The 14,237-nt window shown below is 41.8% G+C and overlaps 1 protein-coding gene across 4 annotated transcripts in view; it reads left to right on the top strand.

Annotated features, from left to right (window-relative positions):
* PLEKHG1 (pleckstrin homology and RhoGEF domain containing G1) overlaps positions 1–14,237 on the top strand; it is a 362,060-nt gene that overhangs the window by 200,239 nt on the left and 147,584 nt on the right. The window lies entirely within an intron of this gene.

Genomic DNA, 14,237 nt, shown 5'->3' with positions numbered 1-14,237 from the left:
ACATTTTTGGTGTCTATAAACTCATAATGACCCGGGGAACCATAATTTCAGGTCAGTTTTAGCATTTAGTGAACATGGTTCAAAAAACGAGAAAAAAACCCTGCGGGATTGCACTGCTCTGCAATTTTATCGCACTTGGAATTTTGTTTCCCGTTTTCCAGTACATGATATGTTAAAACCAAAGTTGTCATTCAAACTACAACTCAATCCTGCAAATAACAAGCCCTCACATGGCCATTTTTACCAAAAAATAAAAAAGTTACGACTCTGGTAAGAAGGGGAGCAAAAAATGAAAATGCAAAACCAAAACTACCTCTGGTCGTTAAAGGGGTTGTCTGGTCCAAATAGATAAGTCTGCATTCACTCTGTGTGACTACAGACTTCCCCCAACACGTGCACTGTGGGAATTTGAATATATATATATATATATATATATATATATATATATATATATATATATATATATATATATAATGTATGTATATATAATGTATGTATATATATATATATATATAATGTATGTATATGTAAGAGCTTGTTCAGTGGACGCACCTTGCGCCATACATTTGTATGTGGCAAGGTCATGCCCTCTAGTCGGCCACGCCCAGTGGACAGCCGCATCAATAGTTTGGGCGTGGCCTTGCTCAATGCAAGTATATAGAGCAAGACCACGCCCACTAGACTGACTCTGGCCGAAAGCAAGTATGGCGCATACGTACCCTCCGTTCTGCCTTAGAAACCAGTGAATCCCCGCAGCACACAGTGCGTGCGCTGGGGATTCATAACTCTGTAGTCACATGGAGTGACTGCAGCCTAATCGATTTGGACCCCACACAATACAAACTGCAATAGGAGACAATACAGGAGTGTGGCTAAGGTGGGGGCTTGAGTGGCATATGTCTCTATTGCTGGCTGCCTGGAAAGGCTTCCTGAGGTTAAAGGTGCCTATACACATAAAAGCAAAGCTTTCCAAACTCCTAGGGCCAAACTAGAACTGAGGACTGGCTAAATAACTTCTGTGTTTGTGGGGCTCCAGATTCCCCTCAACAGATGACTTCATGATGGAGAAAAGGATAGGGCATGTTGAATTTTAACGCCCAATCCTTATGTTCTGAGGGAACAGAAGCCGCTGCCACCAGAGGGGCCTGATAGTCAATTCTACATTCCCCTATTGGCTGACTCAAACATGCATGCGTAAGGGAAGGTTGGGAGAAATATGTCAGATGAGTGAGCGTTAGTCCAACAACTATTGAAAGTATATTGGCACCATAACATTTTATGTTCTTCTAGACGCCACAGGGAAATAAAAATGGAAATGAATCCTTCACTGTTTCTAGAAAATGCTTTCACAGATGTGTTTGCACTTGTCTGGGCAAATATTCTTTGAATCATTAACATTACGCCATGTTCAATAATTTGTCTGTTTGGCCCCTTTTTCCACTTTCATGATACCAGTTTGAAATTTATAGGTCTCCGGTACTGAAAGTTTCTGGTGTTTTATGCAGATATTAATATTGTGACTCATGACCAGGTTATGAGTTGTACAAATATTGAACAATGTGGTGGAAAGAAATCAACTTAATCGTGTAAGGCTCACTGCAACGATGACCTCACTTCCAAGGAAATTAATAAGTATATGTGTAAGAAATGCTAGGTGACTAAGTAAAGTGTTATTGTGCGCAGGAATTCCGGAATAAAAACTTTGTAGAGCTATTCCATTTGGCTATTTAGATAGTTGTGTGACTGTTTCAGTGGAAGCACTGTTAAAATCATTGTAGAGATAAGTACCAATTGTGTATGTTCTCTAGGGGTGATTTTATAAGGGCTGCTAAAGTATTCCTTATCGGACCAATGAAGTAGACGCCATAACTTCAAGTACCGTAAATGATTCCCCTATCAAATCTTTTCTATTTGGTCCATTTGTGGGTTTATCTCGTATCTCAATAATTCTCTAGGATCTGCATACGTGAATCATTATTACTTCACTCATTTTGTTCTGTACATGCAGGCAAAATGTAACGTGCATAGAGATTGTGTAGATGTCAGCATTATCCTAAAATCTGTCTTTTTTTCCCCTATGTCAAGCATTTTTCTGGTATTTTGCGAAATGCCAAGGACATTGGAGCCGTAGATAAACTTGAAAGTGTTTCGTGTATGATTTGGTGTGATACATTTTACTCTCTTCTTCTGTGGAACACAAGGGTGGTCTGATTGAACTGAATGATAGGATGAAAAATGTTTTCATACAGTGGTAATTGCTATACCATTAGTGGCAGTGTGTCACTCCGGCCAACAGCGAAAGAAGGCAATGTTAAATAGTAAGACTAATGATCCTTTTAGAGAAATACAGCAGGGCTTTATTTGGTGCCCTCCTGTTATATGCACTCTTTGGAATTCATTGGATTTTTTAAATGTCGATCCTACTTCCAGAAGATATTTCATGCAAAAGTACACTATATCGACAAAACTTTTGTAACCCCTATACATTACACCTATTAGCGTTTTTATGACCTCAAAATTCGAAATCCATAGGTCGTGAAATGGCGTTGTTCCCACCTTACAGCTAAAACAGCTACCGCTCTTCCCGGAAGGCGTTCTACAAGATTTTGCAGTGTCTGTGGGAATTTTTGCACATTAAACAACACTTTTGTTGGACGATAGAAAATAGCTTGTAATCTTCATTCTAGTTCATCCCAAAAGTTTTCAATGGTAATGAAGTATTTGTGGGCCAGTCAAGTTATTCCACACCAAACTTACCCTACCATGCGAGTATGAACCTTGCTGTGTACACTGGGGTATAGTTATGGGGAAGAGTAAAGAGGCTTCCCCAAAACTGTTGCCGCAAAGTTAGAAGCATACAGTTGTCCAAAATGTCTTGGGATGCTGAAGGGTTAGGATTTTCCTTCTCGAACTAAGAAGTCTACAAAACCCCTGAAAAACGCTACAGCATTATCCTCCTACCGTTTACCAAGTCCAGACTTATCACAGATGGAGAAGCATGAATTGTCACTTCGCAGAACTGGTTTCCTCCACTCCAGTGTCCAGTGGCAATATGCTTGTATACAATTCCATCCCACACGATACTTTGTGCATTGAGATGTATGACTTACATATGTAGCTTCTTGGCCATGGGAAGCTATGCTTTGAAGCTAGGTAAGGTTTGCACTGAACTAGCAGAATGTTGGTAATTTTTATGCATCATGAACCTCCACAATCTCTACTTTGTAACTTTCTGTGGTTTCCTAACCAATTACATTTTTCAATAATAACACTCACAGTTCATCATATAATATGAGAGCAGTTTCATGAACTGAAATTCCCTAATTTCACTATCCTGTATTCGCTCACACACATGCACGTGCACACAACAGTGAAGCCAAGTTTTTGGTCATGTTCTAGTGAGTTGAGAGACCTGGAGTTTTCCAATAAAAGTTTTTCTATAAGAACACGGCTAGGTGATCTGAGGTGGTTGCAGAGCTCTTAGCACCTACTGAATTCGCCCATTGGTATGTTCACAAGCTGCATTTTGGCCATTTCGGGCACTTTGCAGTAACAGAAATATTAACATGTAAAGCTACAAGTGCAGATCTATATACAATACTTCCATATTGTTGTACATGGTGAACTCCAAAATATCCTAGCTCAAATTCTCTAGTGCATAAATGATTACTTCTGGTGTAAATTTGACATAGGCATGAAGTATAGATGATAAATTTACAATAAATTTTTGCTTGTGTCTATAAATGACCTCCCACTCTTTGTACACACTACTTTCTTGTGATATTAACATCAGGGAAAGAAAACTGTGAATGTATTACTTTTGATGCTGTATGCAAAACCTAAGTGGGACCCCCACACTATTTGTTGCTCTTGAATATGACCAGAGCAGCTGGTATGCAACAGTCAAATTGCCCCATGTGAAGGTACAAGGGATCTGGTAATCTTCAATCAGGTGACATGTAGATAAACAAGGAAAGCTAGGCTGGAATACACATTTGCTGACTTCAATAATAATTATTATTTTTATAAATTTTTATAGCGCCATTTATTCCATGGCGCTTTACATGTGAAAATTACAGATTAATCCCTAAAATATCTAAAAACATGACTATAATAAATGAGTACAGTGCTTGATTTAATAGACATTTTATATTGGTCGCCTCTATTTCTTTTTCTGTTTAACCCCTTCAAGCCGCAGCCCTTTTTCGTTTTTGTGTTTCCTTTTTTCGCTCCCCTCCTTTCCAGATCCATAACTTTTTTTTTATTTTTCCATCAATATGGCTATGTGAGGGCTTATTTTTTGCGGGAGTTGTACTTTTGAACGACACCATTGGTTTTACCATATCTTGTACTAGAAAATGGGAAAAAAATTCCATGTGTGGTGAAATTGTAAAAAAGTGCAATCCCACACTTGTTTTTTGTTTGTTGTTCTATAGACCTACGTAAATAGACTTAAGGTACCGTCACACTCGGCAACTTTACAACGAGAACAACAACGATCTGTGATGTTGCAGCATCCTGGATAGCGATCTCGTTGTGTTTGACACGCAGCAGCGATCTGTATCCCGCTGTGACATCGCTGGTCGTAGCTGAAAGTCCAGAACTTTATTTGGTCGTCAGGTCGGCGTGATTCGTCATGTTTGACCGCAAAAGCAACAATGCCTGCAATGTTTTTTCATGGAGCTAACAACCAGTGAGAACGATAAGTACCTCACTGGATCGCTCCTGCATCGTTCTGGAGTTGCTGTGTTTGACGTCTCTACAGCGACCTAACAGCGACGCTCCAGCGATCTAATTTAGGTCGGATCGTTGTCTATATCGCTGGAGCGTCTCTAAATGTGACGGTACCTTTAGTCTACTCTTAAGGTACCTTCACACATAACGATATCATTAACGATATCGTTGCTTTTTGTGACGTAGCAACGATATCGTTACGGAAATCGTTATGTGTGACAGCGACCAACGATCAGGCCCCTGCTGGGAGATCGTTGGTCGCTGAGGAAAGTCCAGAACTTTATTTCGTCGCTGGATCTCCCGCTGACATCGCTGGATCGGCGTGTGTGACGCCGATCCAGCGATCTCTTCACTGGTAACCAGGGTAAACATCGGGTTACTAAGCGCAGGGCCGCGCTTAGTAACCCGATGTTTACCCAGGTTACCAGAGTAAACGTTAAAAAAACAAACAGTATATACTTACCTTCAGCTGTCTGTCCCCGGCGCTCTGCTTCTCTGCACTCCTCTTGCATCCTGGGTCAGCGCCGGCCAGCCGGAAAGCACAGCGGTGACGTCACCGCTCTGCTTTCCGGCTGACCGGCGCTGACAGTGCAGAGGAAAGCAGAGCGCCGGAGGACAGACAGCTGAAGGTAAGTATGTAGTGTTTGTTTTTTTAATGTTTACGCTGGTAACCATGGTAAACATCGGGTTACTAAGCGCGGCCCTGCTTTAGTTGAGTTTAGTTTAGTTGAGATAAGCTGCAACTAAATGTGTCTTTTAGATGCATACTTTGGGAGGAGAAATCAGAAAGAATAGCTGATGGCCAGCCTGACTGTTATCTAAAGTGTATGGGCACCTTTTAGGATGGCTTCAGATATCCGACATTCATGGGTCAGATGTAAGGGCTGGCCTCGGGTTTATTGACCTGAACTCAACAGCCTCCTAGGCATTTAAAACTGTTGTTTAGGTCAGGAGACCTGAGACCAGTACACACATTATGGTCCATATCTCTACCCTTCTCTTCTATGGTTTTCAATTTCGTAGACAATTCATTTGAAAATATTAATAAAAACCTAGAAGACCATCCACAAGCTACCCCACCCCTTCCCACCATACATCTGATATAATTCAACATTACATCCCACACGTAATTTCTGATTTCCACAAGTTCTCCTTTTTTCTGCCCCTACACCCAACTAACTCCCAGATTTTTCCTGAGCATCGCGTATACGCTAAAACTCACTATCTCGACACATCCTATTGTCTTCCCCAATTGAAGACTTCAGACCCAAGCTGAGAACCCATCTCTTCAGCCTACAACTTGCAATCAACTTGTTGTCACCTAATTTTCACTTGAGCTTTTCAACCACTTAACATACTAAATCCTTCCCCAATAATTTACAGTTTGTAAATCCATGAGAGCAGGGTCCTCTTCACAAGTTCTGTCATTGTAAGGTCATGTTTATTGGACTATTTTATATACCGTATGTATGTTATCCCTCTTTACATGAACAGAATAATAGAATTAATGGTGCTTTAAAATAAAAATAAAAATACTAATAATCAATAGTTTGAAGCTGGAATTAAACTAATCTGCTGTCATATTCTGAAATTATCTCTCAAACTAAAAGTAATTTAGAGAATAAAAGTTATTAGTATAATACATTATCTGTGACCTTCTCTTTTAAAGCCAATGTGCACCATCATAGGCAACTTCCCTACACTGCAAAAATTCAAGACCAGTTCCCATCATCGCGTTTTAAGAAGCATTAATCTGACTACTAGGACCCAATTAATCCTGATAATTAGTTATGTGCATTAATGAATGCGCCATATAAGGCTCCAAAAGAAATGTCTTTGCCTATTGACAGAATATAGTCTTACTAAATGGCAGATATCAGGAATTTGTATATCTTCTTCCTTTAACCCCCAAATTTTGCACTTGTAATTTAAGTTATTATGGCAGTAATAATAATAATCTTTATTTTTTATATAGCGCTAACATATTCCGCAGCGCTTTACAGTTTTTGCACACATTATCATCACTGTCCCCGATTGGGCTCACAATCTAGAATTCCTATCAGTATGTCTTTGACATGTGGGAGGAAACCGGAGTGCCCGGAGGAAACCCACGCAAACACGGAGAGAACATACAAACTCTTTGCAGATGTTGTCCTGGGTGGGATTAGAACCCAGGACCCCAGCGCTGCAAGGCTGCAGTGCTAACCACTGCGCCACCGTGCTGCCCCAATTTTTACTAACAAATTGCTGATCACAATCCATTCACTGTTCATGAATTTTAAAGAATTTTCAAATTTTGCTATTTTTATTTCTCAAATCGATCCAAAAACTGTAACAATTTTGCAACATATCTTTAATTAAAAATTTTCAACAGCACTTACGGAAACCTATGAGTCTCTGTGGTAACAGCAAAACTTGTGTAGTCTGGTCCTGCAATGATACTATTACCTTCCACCTCTCACTTAGGAAAAAAAATCTAAATTGTTTTTAATCTGTATTTATTGCAAAGCTACGTTACTTTTCATTTTAGATACATTGGGGCAATAAAATAATTAGTTGGTCACGGCTTTTCATGTTTTAGGATTCTTCTCTAGAAAGGTGAAATTGCTAGCTTAAAATAATTGACAGTAAAAAGTAATTCTACAAACTGTGCCCATAAATGGACCAGCTGTTCAGGTGAAGGGTCACTGTGTAGGTCAGGTGTGGACAAGATGAAGACTGCTTTATTGGACTGTGATTTTGAACTAGACTTTTTCAATGTGGTGGGAAACATTTGTAAAATAAAAAACTTTCCAAAGGGCAGGGGTCATGAAATCTTACACGTCTATAACCCAGAGCGGTGTGCAGGGGCTGGCTGGCACTTTTCAGCCTGGGGGGCAATCACAAGGCAGTGGCCCTTCAGTTGCGGTGGCCCTCCTTTTTCCTGCTTACCTCTGGCCATTGCATTAAAGCAGCAGACATAACAGGCTTTAAAAACATGCTGGTACAGAGATATGGAAACAGAACTGAGCTTGCTGCATAGATATGGGAGCAGAACTGAGCTTTCTCCAGAGATAAGGGAGCAGAACAGGGCTTACTACAGAGATATGGGAGCAGAACGGAGCTTACTACAGAGATATGGGAGCAGAAAGGAGCTTACTACAGACATATGGGAGCAGAAAGGAGCTTACTACAGACATATGGGAGCAGAACAGAGCTTACTACAGAGATATGGGAGCAGAACGGAGCTTACTACAGAGATGTGGGAGCAGAAAGGAGCTTACTACAGACATATGGGAGCAGAACAGAGCTTACTACAGACATATGGGAGCAGAACGGAGCTTACTACAGAGATGTGGGAGCAGAAAGGAGCTTACTACAGACATATGGGAGCAGAACAGAGCTTACTACAGACATATGGGAGCAGAACGGAGCTTACTACAGACATATGGGAGCAGAAAGGAGCTTACTACAGACATATGGGAGCAGAACAGAGCTTACTACAGAGATATGGGAGCAGAACGGAGCTTACTACAGAGATGTGGGAGCAGAAAGGAGCTTACTACAGACATATGGGAGCAGAACAGAGCTTACTACAGAAATATGGGAGCAGAACGGAGCTTACTACAGAGATATGGGAGCAGAACAGAGCTTACTACAGAGATATGGGAGCAGAACGGAGCTTACTACAGACATATGGGAGCAGAACGGAGCTTACTAGACATATGGGAGCAGAACAGAGCTTACTACAGACATATGGGAGCAGAACAGAGCTTACTACAGAGATATGGGAGCAGAACGGAGCTTACTACAGACATATGGGAGCAGAACGGAGCTTACTAGACATATGGGAGCAGAACAGAGCTTACTACAGACATATGGGAGCAGAACGGAGCTTACTACAGAGATATGGGAGCAGAACGGAGCTTACTAGACATATGGGAGCAGAACAGAGCTTACTACAGACATATGGGAGCAGAACGGAGCTTACTACAGAGATATGGGAGCAGAACGGAGCTTACTACAGACATATGGGAGCAGAACGGAGCTTACTACAGACATATGAGAGCAGAACAGAGCTTACTACAGAGATATGGGAGCAGAACAGAGCTTACTACAGAGATATGGGAGCAGAACAGAGCTTACTACAAAGATGTGGGAGCAGAACAGAGCTTACTACAGACATATGGGAGCAGAACAGAGCTTACTACAGAGATATGGGAGCAGAACCGAGTTTACTCCAGAGATAATGGAGCAGAACAGAGCTTACTACAGAGATATTGGAGCAGAACGGAGCTTACTACAGACATATGGGAGCAGAACAGAGGTTACTACAGAGATATGGGAGCAGAACAGAGCTTACTATGAGATATGGGAGCAGAACTGATCTTACTCCAGAGATATGGGAGCAGAACAGAGCTTACTACAGAGATATGGGAGCAGAACTGATCTTACTCCAGAGATATGGGAGCAGAACAGAGCTTACTACAGAGCAGTGGCGTAACTACTAAAGTTATGGGCCCCGCTGCGAACTGTCAAATGGGGTCCCCCCATGCCAAAATATATAGATGAATTAGAAATGGCGACACACGCAAACGTCATCTGCATTAGTAATACATGCACCATTACATAATTAGTTGTAGGCTGGGTTCACGAGAGTGAAGTTTACATTCTGTATACACACCACAACCTCCAGCCTAGCGGAGGGTATCCCTCCTGTAAACCCAGCCTGACAGGGTCAACCCCTTATAAATGGAAGTGTGCTCCTCTAAACCATGTAATCACTGCCAATCCTCCAACCGTAAGTGGTGAATTTCCAGAGCTGGGAAATGGGAGCTCAATATTAGAACACGTCAACTTTAGTTCCCATCCCGCCTCAAGGAAGTATGGCAGACAGGTGTGATAAGACTATTAGAAAAACTACTGCCACACACACAGCAGTACATACTGGCAGAAGTGTGAGGGCATTAGTGCCTGTGTATGGACATGTTAGTGCCTCTTAGCTTCTGGCAATGTTTTACCTCAGCTCACATTTGGGCCATACCATTGTAAAACAGGTAGACACATTTACCCACTGACCCTACTATTCATAAGGAACTGCTGTCTACCCCTTAGTTGCCACTGTATATAGTCAGGGTGGGAATGTGGGCTACAGAACAACACAGGGCGATGACACTGCTACCTGAACCCTTCAGCTGCCCTACTATGTGCAGGGAATAAAACCAGTACAAAGTATGGCAGCCTCCCTGCAGAGCTGTCCAGGGCCGTACTGGAACAAAAAAGGAGCAATGCCACACAAACCCCACCAGCCCACAGACTATAACACTCCCCGACACCCGATCAGTGGATTTTCCTATACTGTGTTGTGTTCTTCAACGCTCCTCTTAAAGGCGTTATTGGAAGAGCTATGTTTGAATGCCGTCGCAGTGCGCACGATTGATCGCTTCTTTAGAGCGCCGGTTCTCGAGATCATGGGGGTCCCAGCGTTCGGACCCCAGCAACTACAAAGTTCTCGGGAAAGGGGATTACTTGGTATAATCCATTTAAATGTGTTTTCCAATATATATATATATTTTATTTTCCCATAGTATTCCTGAAAATAATAAACCAATATTAACACTCCCAAAGACCAATGTCGCCTATCCGAGAACAGGACAGGAGAAGTGGTACTGTGCATTGTATATATACAGGACAGCAGGAGTGGTACTGTGCAGTGTATATATACAGCCATGGCCAAAAGTATTGACACCCCTACGATTCTGTCCGATAATACTCATTTTCTTCCTGAAAATGATTGCAAACACAAATTCTTTGGTATTATTATCTTCATTTAATTTGTCTTAAATGAAAAAACACAAAAAGAATTGTCCTAAAGCCAAATTGGATATAATTCCACATCAAACATAAAAAAGGGGGTGGACAAAAGTATTGGCACTGTTCGAAAAATCATGTCATGCTTCTCTAATTTGTGCAATTAACAGCACCTGTAACTTACCTGTGGCACCTAACAGGTGTTGGCAATAACTAAATCACACTTGCAGCCAGTTGACATGGATTAAAGTTGACTCAACCTCTGTCCCGTGTCCTTGTGTGTACCACATTGAGCATGGAGAAAAGAAAGAAGACCAAAGAACTGTCTGAGGACTTGAGAAACCAAATTGTGAGGAAGCATGAGCAATCTCAAGGCTGCAAGTCCATCTCCAAAGACCTGAATGTTCCTGTGTCTACCGTGCGCAGTGTCATCAAGAAGTGTAAAGCCCATGGAACTGTGGCTAACCTGCCCAGATGTGGACAGAAAAGAAAAATTGACAAGAGATTTCAACGCAAGTGTGCGGATGTTGTATAAAGAACCTCGACTAACATCCAAACAAGTTCAAGCTGCCCTGCAGTCCGAGGGTACAACAGTATCAACCCGAACTATCCGTCGGCGTCTGAATGAAAAGGGACTGTATGGTAGGAGACCCAGGAAGACCCCACTTCTTACCCCGAGACATAAAAAAGGCAGGCTGGAGTTTGCCAAAACTTATCTGAAAAAGCCTAAAACGTTTTGGAAGAATGTTCTCTGGTCAGATGAGACAAAAGTAGAGCTTTTTGGGCAAAGGCATCAACATAGAGTTTACAGGAGAAAAAAAGAGGCATTCAAAGAAAAGAACATGGTCCCTACAGTCAAACATGGCGGAGGTTCCCTGATGTTTTGGGGTTGCTTTGCTGCCTCTGGCACTGGACTGCTTGACCGTGTGCATGGCATTATGAAGTCTGAAGACTACCAACAAATTTTGCAGCATAATGTAGGGCTCAGTGTGGGAAAGCTGGGTCTCCCTCAGAGGTCATGGGTCTTCCAGCAGGACATTGACCCAAAACACACTTCAAAAAGCACTAGAAAAGGGTTTGAGAGAAAGCACTGTAGACTTCTAAGGTGGCCAGCAATGAATCCAGACCTGAATCCCATAGAACACCTGTGGAGAGATCTAAAAATGGCAGTTTGGAGAAGGCACCCTTCAAATATCAGGGACCTGGAGCAGTTTGCCAAAGAAGAATGGTCTAAAATTCCAGCAGAGCATTGTAAGAAACTCATTGATGGTTACCGGAAGCGGTTGGTCGCAGTTATTTTGGCTACAGGTTGTGCAACCAAGTATTAGGCTGAGGGTGCCAATACTTTTGTCTGGCACATTTTTGGAGTTTTGTGTGAAATGATCAATGTTTTGCTTTTTGCTTCATTCTCTTTGGTGTTTTTTCATTTAAGACAAATTAAATGAAGATAATAATACCAAATAATTTGTGTTTGCAATCATTTTCAGGAAGAAACTGAGTATTATCTGACAGAATTGCAGGGGTGTCAATACTTTTGGCCATGACTGTGTGTGCATGTATATGTATATGTATGTATATATATGTATGTATGTATGTGTATATATATATATATATATATATATATATATATATATATATATATATATATGACAGGAGAAGTGGTACTGTGCAGTGTATATATACAGGACAGGAGGAGTGGTACTGTGCGGTGTATATATACAGGGCAGGAGGAGTGGTACTGTGCAGTGTATATATACAGGGCAGGAGGAGTGGTACTGTGCAGTATATATATACAGGGCAGGAGGAGTGGTACTGTGCAGTATATATATACAGGACAGGAGGAGCGGTACTGTGCAGTGTATATATACAGGACAGGAGGAGTGGTACTGTGAAGTGCATATATACAGGGCAGGAGGAGTGGTACTGTGCAGTATATATATACAGGGCAGGAGGAGTGGTACTGTGCAGTATATATACAGGAGAAGTGGTACTGTGCAGTGTATATATACAGCAGGAGTGGTACTGTGCAGTGTATATATACAGGACAGGAGGAGTGGTACTGTGCAGTGTATATATACAGGACAGGAGGAGCGGTACTGTGCAGTGTATATATACAGGACAGGAGGAGTGGTACTGTGAAGTGTATATATACAGGGCAGGAGGAGTGGTACTGTGCAGTATATATACAGGAGAAGTGGTACTGTGCAGTGTATATATACAGCAGGAGTGGTACTGTGCAGTGTATATATACAGGACAGGAGGAGTGGTACTGTGCGGTGTATATATACAGGGCAGGAGGAGTGGTACTGTGCAGTATATATATACAGGGCAGGAGGAGTGGTACTGTGCAGTATATATATACAGGACAGGAGGAGCGGTACTGTGCAGTGTATATATACAGGACAGGAGGAGTGGTACTGTGAAGTGCATATATACAGGGCAGGAGGAGTGGTACTGTGCAGTATATATATACAGGGCAGGAGGAGTGGTACTGTGCAGTATATATACAGGAGAAGTGGTACTGTGCAGTGTATATATACAGCAGGAGTGGTACTGTGCAGTGTATATATACAGGACAGGAGGAGTGGTACTGTGCAGTGTATATATACAGGACAGGAGGAGCGGTACTGTGCAGTGTATATATACAGGACAGGAGGAGCGGTACTGTGAAGTGCATATATACAGGGCAGGAGGAGTGGTACTGTGCAGTATATATATACAGGGCAGGAGGAGTGGTACTGTGCAGTATATATACAGGAGAAGTGGTACTGTGCAGTGTATATATACAGCAGGAGTGGTACTGTGCAGTGTATATATACAGGACAGGAGGAGTGGTACTGTGCAGTGTATATATACAGGAGAAGTGGTACTGTGCAGTGTATATATACAGCAGGAGTGGTACTGTGCAGTGTATATATACAGGACAGGAGGAGTGGTACTGTGCAGTGTATATATACAGGAGAAGTGGTACTGTGCAGTGTATATATACAGCAGGAGTGGTACTGTGCAGTGTATATATACAGGACAGGAGGAGTGGTACTGTGAAGTGTATATATACAGGGCAGGAGGAGTGGTACTGTGCAGTGTATATATACAGGAGAAGTGGTACTGTGCAGTGTATATATACAGCAGGAGTGGTACTGTGCAGTGTATATATACAGGACAGGAGGAGCGGTACTGTGCAGTGTATATATACAGGACAGGAGGAGCGGTACTGTGAAGTGTATATATACAGAACAGGAGGAGCGGTACTGTGCAGTGTATATATACAGGACAGGAGAAGTGGTACTGTGCAGTGTATATATACAGCAGGAGTGGTACTGTGCAGTGTATATACAGTGCCTACAAGTAGTATTCAACCCCCTGCAGATTTAGCAGGTTTACACATTTGGAATTAACTTGGCATTGTGACATTTGGACTGTAGATCAGCCTGGAAGTGTGAAATGCACTGCAGCAAAAAAGAATGTTATTTCTTTGTTTATTTTTTTTTTTTTTAAATTGTGAAAAGTCTTTTCAGAGGGTCATTTATTATTCAACCCCTCAACCCACCAGAATTCTGTTTGGTTCCCCTAAAGTATTAAGAAGTAGTTCAGGCACAAAGAACAATGAGCTTCACGTGTTTGGATTAATTATCTCTTTTTCCAGCCTTTTCTGACTATTTAAGACCCTCCCCAAACTTGTGAACAGCACTCATACATGGTCAACATGGGAA

The sequence above is a fragment of the Ranitomeya imitator genome, chromosome 5, assembly GCF_032444005.1.
Source record: "Ranitomeya imitator isolate aRanImi1 chromosome 5, aRanImi1.pri, whole genome shotgun sequence".
NCBI lineage: Eukaryota > Metazoa > Chordata > Amphibia > Anura > Dendrobatidae > Ranitomeya > Ranitomeya imitator.
Note: the sequence above shows the minus strand (reverse complement) of the source record. Positions and strands in the feature narration are given on the sequence as shown.